Source organism: Bison bison, unplaced genomic scaffold, assembly GCF_000754665.1.
Source record: "Bison bison bison isolate TAMUID 2011002044 unplaced genomic scaffold, Bison_UMD1.0 scf7180017864032, whole genome shotgun sequence".
In the NCBI taxonomy this organism is placed as follows: Eukaryota; Metazoa; Chordata; class Mammalia; order Artiodactyla; family Bovidae; genus Bison; species Bison bison.
In genome coordinates, this window is record NW_011494604.1 from 590,815 (window position 1) to 605,283 (window position 14,469).

General features: G+C 39.5%; 1 protein-coding gene across 1 annotated transcript in view; it reads right to left on the reverse strand.

The window, feature by feature from the left end:
- Positions 1-291, reverse strand: part of KPNA1 (karyopherin alpha 1 (importin alpha 5)) — a 72,174-nt gene extending 71,883 nt beyond the window's left edge. The window contains exon 1 of the mRNA XM_010834257.1: positions 100-291. The gene's annotated coding sequence lies outside the window, so the exon portion shown is untranslated. The remainder of the gene's footprint in view (positions 1-99) is intronic.
- Positions 292-14,469: the final 14,178 nt, after the last annotated feature.

Here is a 14,469-nt window from a genome sequence, read left to right on the forward strand (position 1 = left end):
CCGCCCTCGCCGCGGGGCCTCTCCCGGGTCCCGCCGAGGACTGCCGGATCCGCCGGCGGGAGGGGGAGGGGGCGGGGGCCGCCACAGCCCCGCACTCACCAGGTTCAAGGCAACCGATCCCGGTGCCACTTCTGGGATGAGCCTCCGCCTCGCTCGCTCGCCTGCCGTGCGTCTTCTACACAACCTCGAAAGAGTTGGCTCTCTCTCCGCACCGCTCACCAGGCCTTGCTCGTCGCCTCCGCCGCCGCACACCCAGCACAGCTAGACCTAGCTCAGCCGGCGTTCGCAGTGCGCCTGCGCGCGGGGGCCGGGCCGCGCACTTGCGCGTGCCTCACCACCACCCTGCTGCAGAGGCTGCCGGGGAGATGTAGTCTTTCAACTCTTTCTCTGGAGGCTCTGGCGGTTAGCTGGGAACCAGTGGAAAGTCCGGAGTCCGGGAGAAGGTCCGATCGAAAAGTTTGGCAGTTAATGACAAGGGTTGGAGAGTCATGCTGGAGTGACAATGAAACGGTAGTTCTTAGGCTGAATTGCAAAGTTATATCTTGTCTTCGAAGCTCTTCCAGGGCGGCGGGTCGATCTTCGCTCACCTCTGTCTATATGCACGTTTATTGAATTAATAATGGAATGAATGAAGGCTGAGGGATTTTTACAAGAGTTATAAGTCAGCGCCTCATGGCTAAGGCGTTCATGTGCAGCACGTTTGTGAAAACTTCTGGGTATATCCTTTTTGGTTTTGTCCCGTCCTCTTTGCCTGGTAATGCACTGAGCAGTACCAGAATTCATTAAGGAATTAAACGAAACATGAATGCTGGCTTTACTCTCAACAAATGCTTTCCAACGAAAATTTGGGGCAAATAATTATTACTGTTAAATTTGACGGAATTCTCTTTGGGGGATTCTTTTTGAGCAGTGGCTTCTAAAGAAAGACTGAAAGCAGCCAAGCAGATGTCACAGAATATGAAGTCTCACATATAACAGTTTATCAAATCAACCTAAAACACACACGGAGAAGCAGGGTGAAAGAAATGGGATAACTCTGTAACATTAGAGCGGGAGAGAGGACCATACTATGCAGTGTTCATTTGTCCTGGATGTCTTTCTGCCACATCAGTATTTCCCACTAAAGGTGTGTTTTCTAGGATGTGTTGAGTTCCATCAAGGGCCCTGGTGAAAGGGAATGTGTTCTAAGAGAGAGACTTGGCCCGGGGTTGCAAAAGAGTCAGACACGACTTAGCCACTAAACAATAACAAATGTCTCACCACAGCGGAGCTGAGGACAGATCACTTTATTCCAATCAGGAGCTAATATTAATATTATTCAGAGCTGGAGTTTAGGGTCTGTGAAAACTAGTTTCTTTCCAGTTCACCCTTTCTCCTAGTTAGGGTATCCCATGAGGGTCCTGACCAAAAGTCTGGAGTATTTACTAGGGCCACTCTTCCTTTTCAGGGCTTCCCTGATAGCTCAGTTGGTAAAGAATCCTCCTGCAATGCAGGAGACCCCTGTTTGATTCCTGGGGCAGGAAGATCTGCTGAAGGAGGGATAGGCTACCCACTCCAGTATTCTTGGGCTTCCCTGGTGGCTCCGCTGGTAAAGAATCTGCCTGCAATGTGGGAGACCTGAGTTCAATCCCTGGGTTGGGAAGATCCCCTGGAAAACAGAAAGGCTACCCACTCCAGTATTCTGGCCTGGAGAATTGCAGGGTCACAAAGAGTCAAATGTGACTTTCACTTCACTCTTCCTTTTGATTCAGGCTCTTCAACCCCATGAGACAGCCAAAAACTCTACACAGTTTTTCAGCCACTGCTTTCAGAATTAGCAATAACTTCAGGTGGAAAGATAATGGCAAATATCATGCTCACTTCTGATGGGTTCCCTTTCCTTTCTTCCAGATCTTGGATCTACAAGTTCTCACTGCTGTGGTAAGCTCCTCAGTGCCTTAATGTTTATTATATTTTGCCCAGCTGTAATCAGTGGTGGGAAGACTTGTTCAAGATAACAGTAGTCCATTGCTGAAGCAGAATTCCTATAAATATGTTACTTTTACAAAAATGTTATTGTACCATACATAGTGTTTTGCTAGCTAATGTCTCTCTGACTAAATCTTTTTGTATTTAAAAATTTTTTATGTTTACATTATAGAACAATGGTTTTGCTATTACAAACAATGCTGTTATGAATGTTCTTGTATGTATCTTCATGGGTACAGGGAAAATGCTAGATCCTAAGACACTGCATCTTAAACTTTACTAGATGTGGTAGGCAGAATTCTAACATGGCCCCCATAGTCTTTGCCCCTTGCTTTTGCCCTGCCCTTTGAGTGTGGGCAGGACCTATGACTTACTTCTGGCCAATAGAATATGGTAAAAATGATTACATTGCATTATATGTCACTATCTTAGCTGACTGGAGCTAGACACACTGCTACTGGCCTTTGAAGAAGCAAGCTTTCATGTTTCAAGCTTTCATGAACTGCCTATGGAGAGGGCCTAGTGGCAGGGGAGTGTAGATGGTTTCTAGAACCTGGGTGCAACAGTCAGAAGCCTCAACACTTCAGCCACAAGGAAATGAATTCTGCCAACAATCTGAAAGAGCTTAGAAGTGGATTCTTTCCCAATCAAGCCTCCAGAGGAGAAGACAACATAACACCTTGATTGCAACTTTGTGAGACCTTGAATAGAGGAAACAGTTCAAGTGTGCCTGTAACCCTAGCTCACAGAAACTGTTAGATAATAAATGTGTTTTAAGACACTGCGTTTCTGATAATTGTTCCACAGCAATGTAAAACTAATATACTAGATATTGTCCAATTACTTCACAAGTGGTTATGCCTACTTCTACTCCACAAGCAGTGTGGAGTAAAATTCTCTTTTCTGAACATGACTAATTAAGAAAATAATTTGAGAAAGAATACAATTTTTCATAACAATATTTTTGTTTCTGTCTGGTTTGGCAACTTATTTTAACTTTTTTTAGAAACTCTTGCATATTCAAATTTTGTAAGCTATATTATAGCTCCAAAATCACTCCAGATGGTGATTACAGCCATGAAATTAAAAGATGCTTATTCCTTGGAAGGAAAGTTATGACCAACCTAGACAGCATATCAAGACTATGGTTTTTCCAGTGGTCATGTATGGATGTGAGAGTTGGACTGTGAAGAAAGCTGAGTGCTGAAGAATTGATACTTTTGAATTGTGGTGTTGGAGAAGACTCTTGAGAGTCTCTTGGATTGCAAGGAGATCCAACCAGTCCATCCTAAAGGAGATCAGTCCTGGGTGTTCACTGGAAGGACGGTGTTGAACCTGAAACTCCAATACTTTGGCCACCTGATGTGAGGAGTTGACTCATTGGAAAAGACCCTGATGCTGGCAAAGATTGAGGGCAGGAGGAGAAGGGGACAACAGAGGATGAGATGGTTGGATGGCATCACTGGCTCAATGGACATAGGTTTGGGTGTACTCCAGCAGTTGGTGATAGACAGGGAGGACTGGCGTGCTGTGGTTCATGGGGTTGCAGAGAGTCAGACATGACTGAGAGACTGAACTGAACTGAATATTATAATATATTCTTAAGATACATAAATGAAGGAATTTTGTAAAGGAGAATATAAATATGATAGAACTTTAAAAAGATATTCTGTCTCAGAATGGTAGAAATAAATGAAGCAGAGAGGAAAAAAGAAAAAAGAATTAAAAGAAATGAAGGCAACCTCAGAGACCTCTGGGACAATGTGAAATGCCCCAACATTTGAATCATAGGAGTCCCAGAAGAAGAAGACAAAAAGAAAGGCCATGAGAAAATACTCAAGGAGATAATAGTTGAAAACTTCCCTAAAATGGGGAAGGAAATAGTCACTGCTGTTGCTGCTGCTAAGTCACTTCAGTCGTGTCTGACTCTGTGCAACCCCACAGACGACAGTCCACCAGGCTCCCCCGTCCCTGGGATTCTCCAGGCAAGAATACTGGAGTGGGTTGCCATTTCCTTCTCCAATGCAGGAAAGTGAAAAGTGAAAGTGAAGTCGCTCAGTCGTGTTCGACTTTCCAGACCCCATGGACTGCAGCCTACCAGGCTCCTCCATCCATGGGAGTTTCCAGGCAAGAGTACTGGAGTGGGGTACCATTGCCTTCTCCGGGAAATAGTCACACAAGTCCAAGAAACCCAGAGAGTCCCAAACAGGATAAACCCAAGGTGAAACACCCCAAGACACATATTAATCAAATTAACAAAGATCAAACACAAAGAACAAATATTAAAAGCAGCAAGGGAAAAACAACAAATAACACACAAGGGGATTCCCATAAGGATAATAGCTGATCTTTCAATAGAAACTCTTCAGGCCAGAAGGGAATGGCAGGACATACTTAAAGTGATGAAAGAGAAAAACCTACAACCCAGATTGCTGCACCCAGCAAGGATCTCATTCAGATATGAAGGAGAATTCAAAAGCTTTACAGACAAGCAAAAGCTGAGAGAATTCAGTACCACCAAACCAGCTCTTCAACAAGTGCTAAAGGATATTCTCTAGACAGGAAACACAGAAAGGGTATATAAACACGAACCCAAAACAACAAAGTAAATGCCAACGGGACTGTACTTATCAATAATTAACTGAAATGTAAATAGGTTGAATACCCCAACCAAAAGACAAAGACTGGCTGAATGGATACAAAAATAAGACCCCCTAAATATGCTGTCTACAAGAGACCCACCTCAAAACAAGGGACACATACAGACTGAAAGTGAAGGGCTGGTAAAGATATTTCACACAAATGGAGACCAAAAAAAAAGCAGGAGTACCAATACTCATATCAGATAAAATAGACTTTGAAATAAAGGCTGTGAAAAAAGACAGTGAAGTACACTACATAATGATCAAAGGATCAATCCGAGGAGAAGATATAACAATTATAAATATATATGCACCCAACATACGAGCACCGCAATATGTAAGGCAAATGCTAACTAGTATGAAAAGGGAAATTAACAATAACACAATAATAATGGGAGACTTTAATACCCCACTCACACCTATGGATAGATCAACTAAACAGAAATTAACCAGGAAACCACAAACTTTAAATGACACAATGGACCAGATAGACCTAATTGATATCTATAGGACATTTCACCCCAAAACAATTTCACCTTTTTCTCAAGTGCACACGGAACCTTCTCCAGGATAGATCACATCCTGGGCCATAAATCTAACCTTGGTAAATTCAAAAAAATTGAAATCATTCCAATCATCTTTTCTGACCACAATTCGGTAAGATTAGATCTCAATTACAGGAAAAAAAAAAAAACTAATAAAAATTTCAACATATGGAGGCTAAATAACACACTTCTGAATAACCAACAAATCATAGAAGAAATCAAAAAAGAAATCAAAATATGCATAGAAATGAATGAAAATGAAAACACAACCCAAAACCTATGGGACACTGTAAAAGCAGTGCTAAGGGGAAGGTTCATAGCAATACAGGCTTACCTCCAGAAACAAGAAAAAAGTCAAATAAATAACTCTACACCTAAAGCAACTAGAAAAGGAAGAAATGAAGAACCCCAGGGTTAGTAGAAGAAAAGAAATCTTAAAAATTAGGGCAGAAATAAATGCAAAAGAAACAAAAGAGACCATAGCAAAAATCAACAAAGCTAAAAGCTGGTTCTTTGAGAAGATAAATAAAATTGACAAACCATTAGCCCGACTCATCAAGAAACAAAGGGAGAAGAATCAAATCAACAAAATTAGAAATGAAATTGGAGAAGTCACAACAGACAACACAGAAATACAAAGGATCATAAGAGATTACTATCAGAATCTATATGCCAATAAAATGGACAACTTGGAAGAAATGGACAGATTCTTAGAAAAGTATAACTTTCCAAAACTGAACCAGGAAGAAATAGAAGATCTTAACAGACCCATCACAAGCACAGAAATCGAAACTGTAATCAGAAATCTTCCAGCAAACAAAAGCCCAGGACCAGATGGCTTCACAGCTGAATTCTACCAAAAATTTAGAGAAGAGCTAACACCTATCTTACTCAAACTCTTCCAGAAAATTGCAGAAGAAGGTAAACTTCCAAACTCATTCTATGAGGCCACCATCACCCTGATACTAAAAACCAGACAAAGATGCCACAAAAAAAGGAAACTACAGGCCGATATCACTGATGAACATAGATGCAAAAATCCTTAACAAAATTCTAGCAAACAGAACCCAACAACATATTAAAAAGATCGTACATCATGACCAAGTGGGCTTTATCCCGGGAAAGCGAGGATTCTTTAATATCCGCAAATCAACGATGTAATACACCACATTGACAAATTGAAAGATAAAAACCATATGATTATCTCAATAGATGCAGAGAAAGCCTTTGACAAAATTCAACATCCATTTATGATAAAAAGTCTCCAGAAAGCAGGACTAGAAGGAACATACCCCAACATAATAAAAGCTATCTATGACAAACCCACAGCAAACATTATCTTCAATGGTGAAAAATTGAAAGAATTTCCCCTAAAGTCAGGAACAAGGCAAGGGTGCCCACTCTCACTACTACTATTCAACATAGTTTTGAAAGTTTTAGCCACAGCAATCAGAGCAGAAAAAGAAATAAAAGGAATCCAAATTGGAAAAGAAGAAGTAAAACTCTCACTGTTTGCAGATGACATGATCCTCTACATAGAAAACCCTAAAGACTCCACCAGAAAATTACTAGAGCTAATCAATGAATATAGTAAAGTTGCAGGATATAAAAATAACACACAGAAATCCCTTGCATATACACTAACAATGAGAAAACAGAAAGAGAAATTAAGGAAACAATTCCATTCACCACTGCAACAAAAAGAATAAAATACTAAGGAATATATCTTCCTAAAGAAACAAAAGACCTTTATATAGAAAACTATAAAACACTGATGAAAGAAATCAAAGAGGACACAAATAGATGGAGAAATATACCATGTTCATGGATTGGAAGAATCAATACAGTGAAAATGAGTATACTACCCAAAGCAATCTATAGATTCAATGCAATCCCTATCAAGCTACCAAGGGTATTATTCACAGAACTAGAACAAATAATTTCACAATTTGTATGGAAATACAAAAAACCTCAAATACCCAAAGCAATCTTGAGAAAGAAAAATGGAACAGGAGGAATCAACCTGCCTGACTTCAGGCTATACTACAAAGCCACAGTCAGCAAGACAGTCTGGTAATGACACAAAGACAGAAATATAGTTCAGTGGAACAAAATAGAAAGCCCAGAGATAAATCCACACACCTATGGACACCTTAACTTTGACAAAGGAGGCAAGAATATACAAGGGAGAAAACAATCTCTTCAACAAGTGGTGCTGGGAAAACTGGTCAACCACTTGTAAAAGAATGAAACTAGAACACTTTCTAACACCATACACAAAAATAAACTCAAAATGGATTAAAGATCTAACTGTAAGACCAGAAACTATAAAACTCCTAGAGGAAAACATAGGCAAAACACTCTCCGACATAAATCACAGCAGGATCCTCTATGACCCACCTCCCAGAGTAATGGAAATAAAAGCAAAAATAAACAAATGGGACCTAATTAAACTTAAAAGCTTTTGCACAATGAAAAAAACTATAAGCAAAGTGAAAAGACAGCCTTCAGAATGGGAGAAAATAATAGCAAATGAAGCAACTGACAAAGAATTAATCTCAAAAATATACAAGCAACTCCTGCAGCTCAATTCCAGAAAAATAAACAACCCAATCAAAAAATGGGCCAAAGAACTAAACAGACATTTCTCCAAAGAAGACATACAGATGGCTAACAAACACATGAAAAGATGCTCAACATCACTTATTATCAGAGAATGCAAATCAAAACCACAATGAGGTACCATCTCACTCTGGTCAGAATGGCTGCTATCCAAAAATCTACAGACAATAAATGCTGGAGAGGGTGTGGAGAAAAGGGAACCCTCTTACACTGTAGGTGGGAATGCAAACTAGTACAGCCACTGTGGAGAACAATGTGGAGATGCCTTAAAAAACTGGAAATAGAACTGCCATATGACCCAGCAATCCCACTGCTGGGCATACACACCAAGGAAACCAGAATTGAAAGAGACACATGTACCCCAATGTTCATTGCAGCACTGTTTATAATAGCCAGGACATGGAAGCAACCTAGATATCCATCAGCAGATGAATGGATAAGAAAGCTGTGGTACATATACACAGTGGAATATTACTCAGCCATTAAAAAGAATACATTTGAATCCGTTCTAATGAGGTGGATGAAACTGGAGCCTATAATACAGAGTGAAGTAAACCAGAAAGAAAAACACCAATACTGTATACTAATGCATATATATGGAATTTAGAAAGATGGTAATGATAACCCTATATGCAAAACAGCAAAAGAGACACAGATGTATAGAACAGTCTTTTGGACTCTGTGAGAGAAGGCGAGGGTGGGATGATTTGAGAGAATAGCATTGAAACATGTATATTATCATATATGAAACAGATCACCAGTCCAGGTTCGATGTATGAGACAGGGTGCTCAGGGCTCGTGCACTGGGATGACCCAGAGAGATGGGATGAGGAGGGATGTGGGAGGGGGGTTCAGGATGGGGAACACATGTAAAGCCATGGCTGATTCATATCAATGTATGGCAAAAACCACTACAATATTGTAAAGTAATTAGCCTCCAACTAAAACAAATAAATTAAAAAAAAAGATATTCCTATCTCATTAAAAACAATGATATGTTTTTGTCCTGTGATACAATGGAATATTTTTATACTTTCTTGTTTCCTTTTTCATCAATATTTCTCTGAACTGCCTGAAACTTTATGATATCTATTCTTTTACATAATGGTAAAACTGAATATAGCCAAACATAAAATTACTTTTGACTTGCAGCTCTGTTCCTCTGCCTGCGTAGTACTAATTCTTGCTATTGTTGGTACAAAATGAGTGTTTGAGCAAAGAAGAGTTAGGATTTTTAATTATTAGTGCAGCAGGTTTTTAAAATTGTAGGAATTTACTTCCAGTTCTCCCAAATGTCTACCAATTTTGTATATACAGACTTACTTTGGTAAATCAACTGTTTGTCAGTCAGGTCCTTTGCATCTGTAAATTCAATTCAGTTCAGTCGCTCAGTTGTGTCCGACTCTGCAACCCCATGGACTGCAGCATGCACACCAGGCTTCCCTGTTCATCACCAACTCCCAGAGCTTACTCAAGCTCATGTCCATAGAGTCCGTGATGCCATCCAACCGTCTCATTCTCTGTCATCCCCTTCTCCTCCTTCCTTCAATCTTTCCCAGAATCAGGGTCTTTTCCAATGAGTTGGTTCTTCGAATCAGGTGGCCAAAGTACTGGAGTTTCAGCTTCAGCATCATTCCTTCCAATGAATATTCAGGACTGATTTCCTTTGTGATGGACTGATTGGATCTCCTTGCAGTCTAAGGGACTCTCAAGAGTCTTCTCCAACACCACAGTTCAAAAGTATCAATTCTTTGGTGCTCAGCTTTCTTTATAGTCCAACTCTCACATTCGTGCTGCTTGCTGCTGCTGCTGCTAAGTCGCTTCAGTCGTGTCCGACTCTGTGCAGCCCCACAGACGGCAGCCCACCAGGCTCCCCCGTCCCTGGGATTCTCCAGGCAAGAACACTGGAGTGGGTTGCCATTTCCTTCTCCAATGCATGAAAGTGAAAAGTGAAAGTGAAGTCGCTCAGTCGTGTCCAACTCTTAGCGACCCATGGACTGCAGCCTACCAGGCTCCTCTGTCCATGGGATTTGCCAGGCAAGAGTACTGGAATGGGTTGCCATTGCCCTCCCCCTCACATCCATACATGTAAATTAACCATCTCCATATCTAAAATGCCCATTGTTCTTAAAACACTCTGAAGCACATTGTATGTCATCAAAAGTTAGATCTCTCTTCCCCAGGGAAAATGGTTTTAAAGCATAGAAGTAATTTGAACTTGTGAAGTTGAAGTTAGATTCCAAATGAATTTACAGTTTAGTGAAGAAATTCAGAAAATTCTGTTTAATTTGGTTATGTTTTCTTTTTTAAAAAAATATTTTTGGCTGAGGTAGGTCTTCAGGATTTTCTCTAGTTGTGGCAGGGCGCAGGCTACTCTCTAGTTGTGGCGCACAGGCTTCTCATTGCGGTGGCTTCTCTTGTTGCAGAGCACGGGCCCTATGACACATGAGCTTGAGTAGTTGTCTCACAGGGCTCTAGAGCACAGGCTCAGTAGTTGTGGCACATGGGCTCAGTTGCTGCACAGCACGTGGGATCTTCCCAAATCAGGGACTGAATCAGTGTCTTCTGCATTGGCAGGCAGATTCTTTACCACTGAGGCCCTGCTTTTTCCTAAGGACTTTTTTTTTTTTTTTTTTAGGTCTGAAACAGTCTTATTTCTAACAAATTGGTTTTTTATTTATTGAAGTTTTGTCACAACATGCATATAATATTGAATAATTCAGGTTCAGTTGGTTCATCCTTTTCTAGACTCCTTTGGGCCTCTTCAAGGATTATTAGACAGTTTTGGATAACCAGCATGTTAATTTGTTTCACTGTAATTCTTCTCTATCGTATAAATTTACATATTTGGGGGGTAGTCAATACATATACTGGAGAAGGCAATGGCACCCCACTCCAGTACTCTTGCCTAGAAAATCCCATGGACAGAGGAACTTGGTAAGCTGCAATCCATGGGGTCTCTAAGAGTTGGACATGACTGAGCTACTTCACTTTCACTTTTCACTTTCATGCATTGGAGAAGGAAATGGCAACCCACTCCAGTGTTCTTGCCTGGAGAATCCCAGGGACGGGGGAGCCTGGTGGGCTGCCATCTATGGGATCACACAGAGTCAGACACGACTGAATTGACTTAGCAGCAGCAGCAGCAGCAATACATATATATTTGATATATGTATTCAAAATATACATATTCTCAAGTTTCCATATTGGCACAGGTCTGTTTTGGAGCTTTCTATCCTGTTCAGTTGGTATCTTTGTCTATCCCTACACCAATAACACATCTTAATAACTGTAGTAGTATAATAAGTCATAGTACATTACAGGTCAAGTCACCTCCACTTTGTTTTTCTTCATTAAAATTGCCTTGGATCTTCTTGGACCTTTTTGTTTAATATTTTTTATAATTACTCCTTCGGCTCCTATGAAGCAAACCTCTTAAGATTTTGATTGAAATTATATTGAATTGATGAGATTAAGTTTTTGGAGAACAGACATCTCTATTACATTGAGGCTTCCTCTTAATGAGATATAGTATATCTCTCCATTATTTAGGTCATCTTTGATTCCTTTCAATGATGTTTTGTCATTTTTTTCATGAAATGTTTATATATCTTTTGTAAATTTAATTCTAGTTGTATTATTTTTTGTTGCTATTATATAAGTTTAAAAAAAGCTTTTACATTTACTGTTTCTCATGCATAGAAATGAAATTGATTTATATAAATTCCTATTTAGAATTTTGCAGGATGATTTTATTAATTCTAGTAATTTGTCTCCAGATTTTCTTGGACTTTCTATAGACAATCATATTTCCAGTGATTTAATGACATTTTTGTTTCTCCATTTTTAGTCTTTTGGTTTGTTCTTTACTGTGCTTGACAGGAGCTCTAATACACTGCTGAAGATAAATGGTGATAGGAAGCAGCATTGTCTCATTCCTGATTTTGTAGGGAATCACTGTAATGTTTTACTGTGAAATATGATGCTTGCTCTAGGTTTTTGGTAGATATCCTTTTATAAATTCTTTATCAGATGATTTCTCCATATATATTCAAATGAACATACCCTTTAATATAGTTATATAGTGAGTTACATCAATAGATATTCTAAAGTTAACCTATATTTACATTCTGAAATAAACCCAACTCGACCATAATTTATACAGAACTGAATTAATTTCTTAATATTTTGATTAGAATTTGTGAATCTATTTATGTAAATGAGCATCTGTACTTTTCCTATCTTGTACTGTTGTCTATTTTTTGGTATCATGGTTAAACTAACTCTGATTTTTTTTTTGCCTTTTTTCCAATTTGCCCTTTTTTGGATTTTTAAACTACTTTAGTTTTTGTCTACTATTTAGAAGTTAGGTACTTTACTTCATTCAGTGGCTGTCCTTAAATTTTAATCTACATAATAAACTTAATAATACTAATCTCTTAAACAACACAAGGACTTTAAAATCCCTTTTAACTACTTAACTGTATTCATTACTTTACCATTTTACTTTTTTACATGGTTCTTTTTTTTAGTGTTCTATTTCAGTCTTATTTAATCTCCAAATTATTAGTTGTTTATAGACAATGACTGTTTACCATTTACATATTTATCATTTTTTGTTTAGCCTGCCTTTTTGCAGCCCAGATGTGTTTTCCACCTCCTTCCTGAATTGTATCCTTTAAATATTAAATTCCTTAATGAAAGTTTATCTACTGTTGGTAAATTCCATTCTTGGTGGTCTGAGAGTGTCTTTATGCAAAAATTATGGCAAAATAAAAGTTTGGCTAATTATGGAATTCTAGGTTAATAGTTCATTTTTCTCAGCCCTTTGAAAATATTACACTAATGCCTTCAGGCTTCAGGATTAGTTTTCTATTACTGCCATAACAAATTAGCACAACTTTAGGGATTTAAAAGAGCACAACTATACTGCTTCATAGTTCTATAGGTCAGAAGTCATGTGTAGGATTCACTGGGCTAAAATCAAATGTTAGCAGGCTTCACTCCTTTCTGGAAGCTTTTGAGTCCATTTCCTTGTTCACTCCAGGTATTGACAGAATTCAGTTCCATGCAGTTAAAGGATTAAGAGCTCAGTTTCCTTGCTGGTTGTCAGTTAAAGGCCACCCTTAGCTCCTAGAAGCTTCTCACTGGTCCTTGCACATGGTCTCCTACATCTCTGAACAAGCACAGGGCATCAAACTCTTCTCATGCTGCCATCACTTAGGTGATTAGATTAGGCCCAGCTGGAGAATCCTGGGAACTTTTCCCATCTGAAGGGTAACTTTAATCACATCTGCAAAATGACTTTTGCCATGTAAGGTAATAAATTCACAGATTCAGGAGGTTAAGGTGTGGACATGTTTGCAAGGGCAGAGGGAGGATGTTATACTGCCTACAACAAGAAATATGTTGTCGGTCTAATTGTCGTTCGTTTGTAGGTGACTTGAATGACTGTCCTCTCTGCCTGCTTTTAAGTTCAGCTTTTTGGTGGCCTACAGTTTCAATATGTTTCTTGGTATGAATTTTGTTTTTTTCCTTATCCTTGTGAACACTGCCTGTTCTCCATCATGTTTTGAAATCTCTGTTAAACATAAGCTCGATCTTTCAGATCAGTCCTCTCACCCTTGGCTCTGTATCACAGCCTCATGCATAGACCTGTGAACACATCAGCCCTCATGTCTAAGCTCCATTCCTGAAAACAGTCACCCCATGACCATTCTTGATGTAGGCTGTGGAACAGTCCACCCTTGGAAGGAAATACCTGAGAAAGAGGCCCAATCAGGCCCTGGAAACAGACTTTAAATATTTAGCCAGGAAATTAGAATTTCCAGGTACCTAGTAGGTGGCTTAGAAGTGAGGTGTGCAGGTCCCAAATGGATACATTCTCTTGACCCCATGCATTCCTCACCTTGTGGAGATAGGCATGGCCAGATGGAGGTCAGAGTGAAATCCTCTCAAACTGGAAGTCCATGGTGGGATGCCTCTTGCCCCAAATTCAAGGACAGTACCATATGAGATGATAGATATGCTTCTTTCAAGATGAAGAATGCTGGTTAACGTAGATGAGGAAGAAGAAGTATTCTAGATAAGAGGTTGAGGATAGGAGGGTCAGGAAAGTCTGGAAGTGTAGAGAAATATTGATCTCAGAATAGGAAAGAGACACCTGCTGAGATTAGCTGGCTACTACATGGCAGAAATCTGAAGTCAAGTATGAGCGCAGTCAGTAGATTCAGGCTTTTTAAGAACTCTGCACAAGATACTCTTCCGACTCTGCTCCCAGTGTGCTCTATCCTTAATTTACCTAACTTAAAAATTCTTCAGGTCTCAACCTGAGTTTCATTTTCTTTCAGAAGGACTTCCTCCCAACCCCAGATTCATATATCCCTCTCCTCCTCAAATTTTTCCAAAGAATTTGTAATTCCTCTTTGTTATACTAAGTCACACTTGTTAAGCTGTCCATAGCTGCCTTTATGATTATTTAGGTTGGAAGCTTTAGGAAGACATTTGTCTTGTCCAGCACCTGGAAAGTGAAACACATCTAGTGACCAAGATTTACTGGATGAATTAATAATTTTGCCTCATGGTGCTTGCATGGCATTGGTTGAAAAAGCTCTACTGATCCAAAAAGGGGATCAGTAGAATATCAGCCTTCTGGTATCCTTCCACTCCAAATAATTTCATTTTACACATAA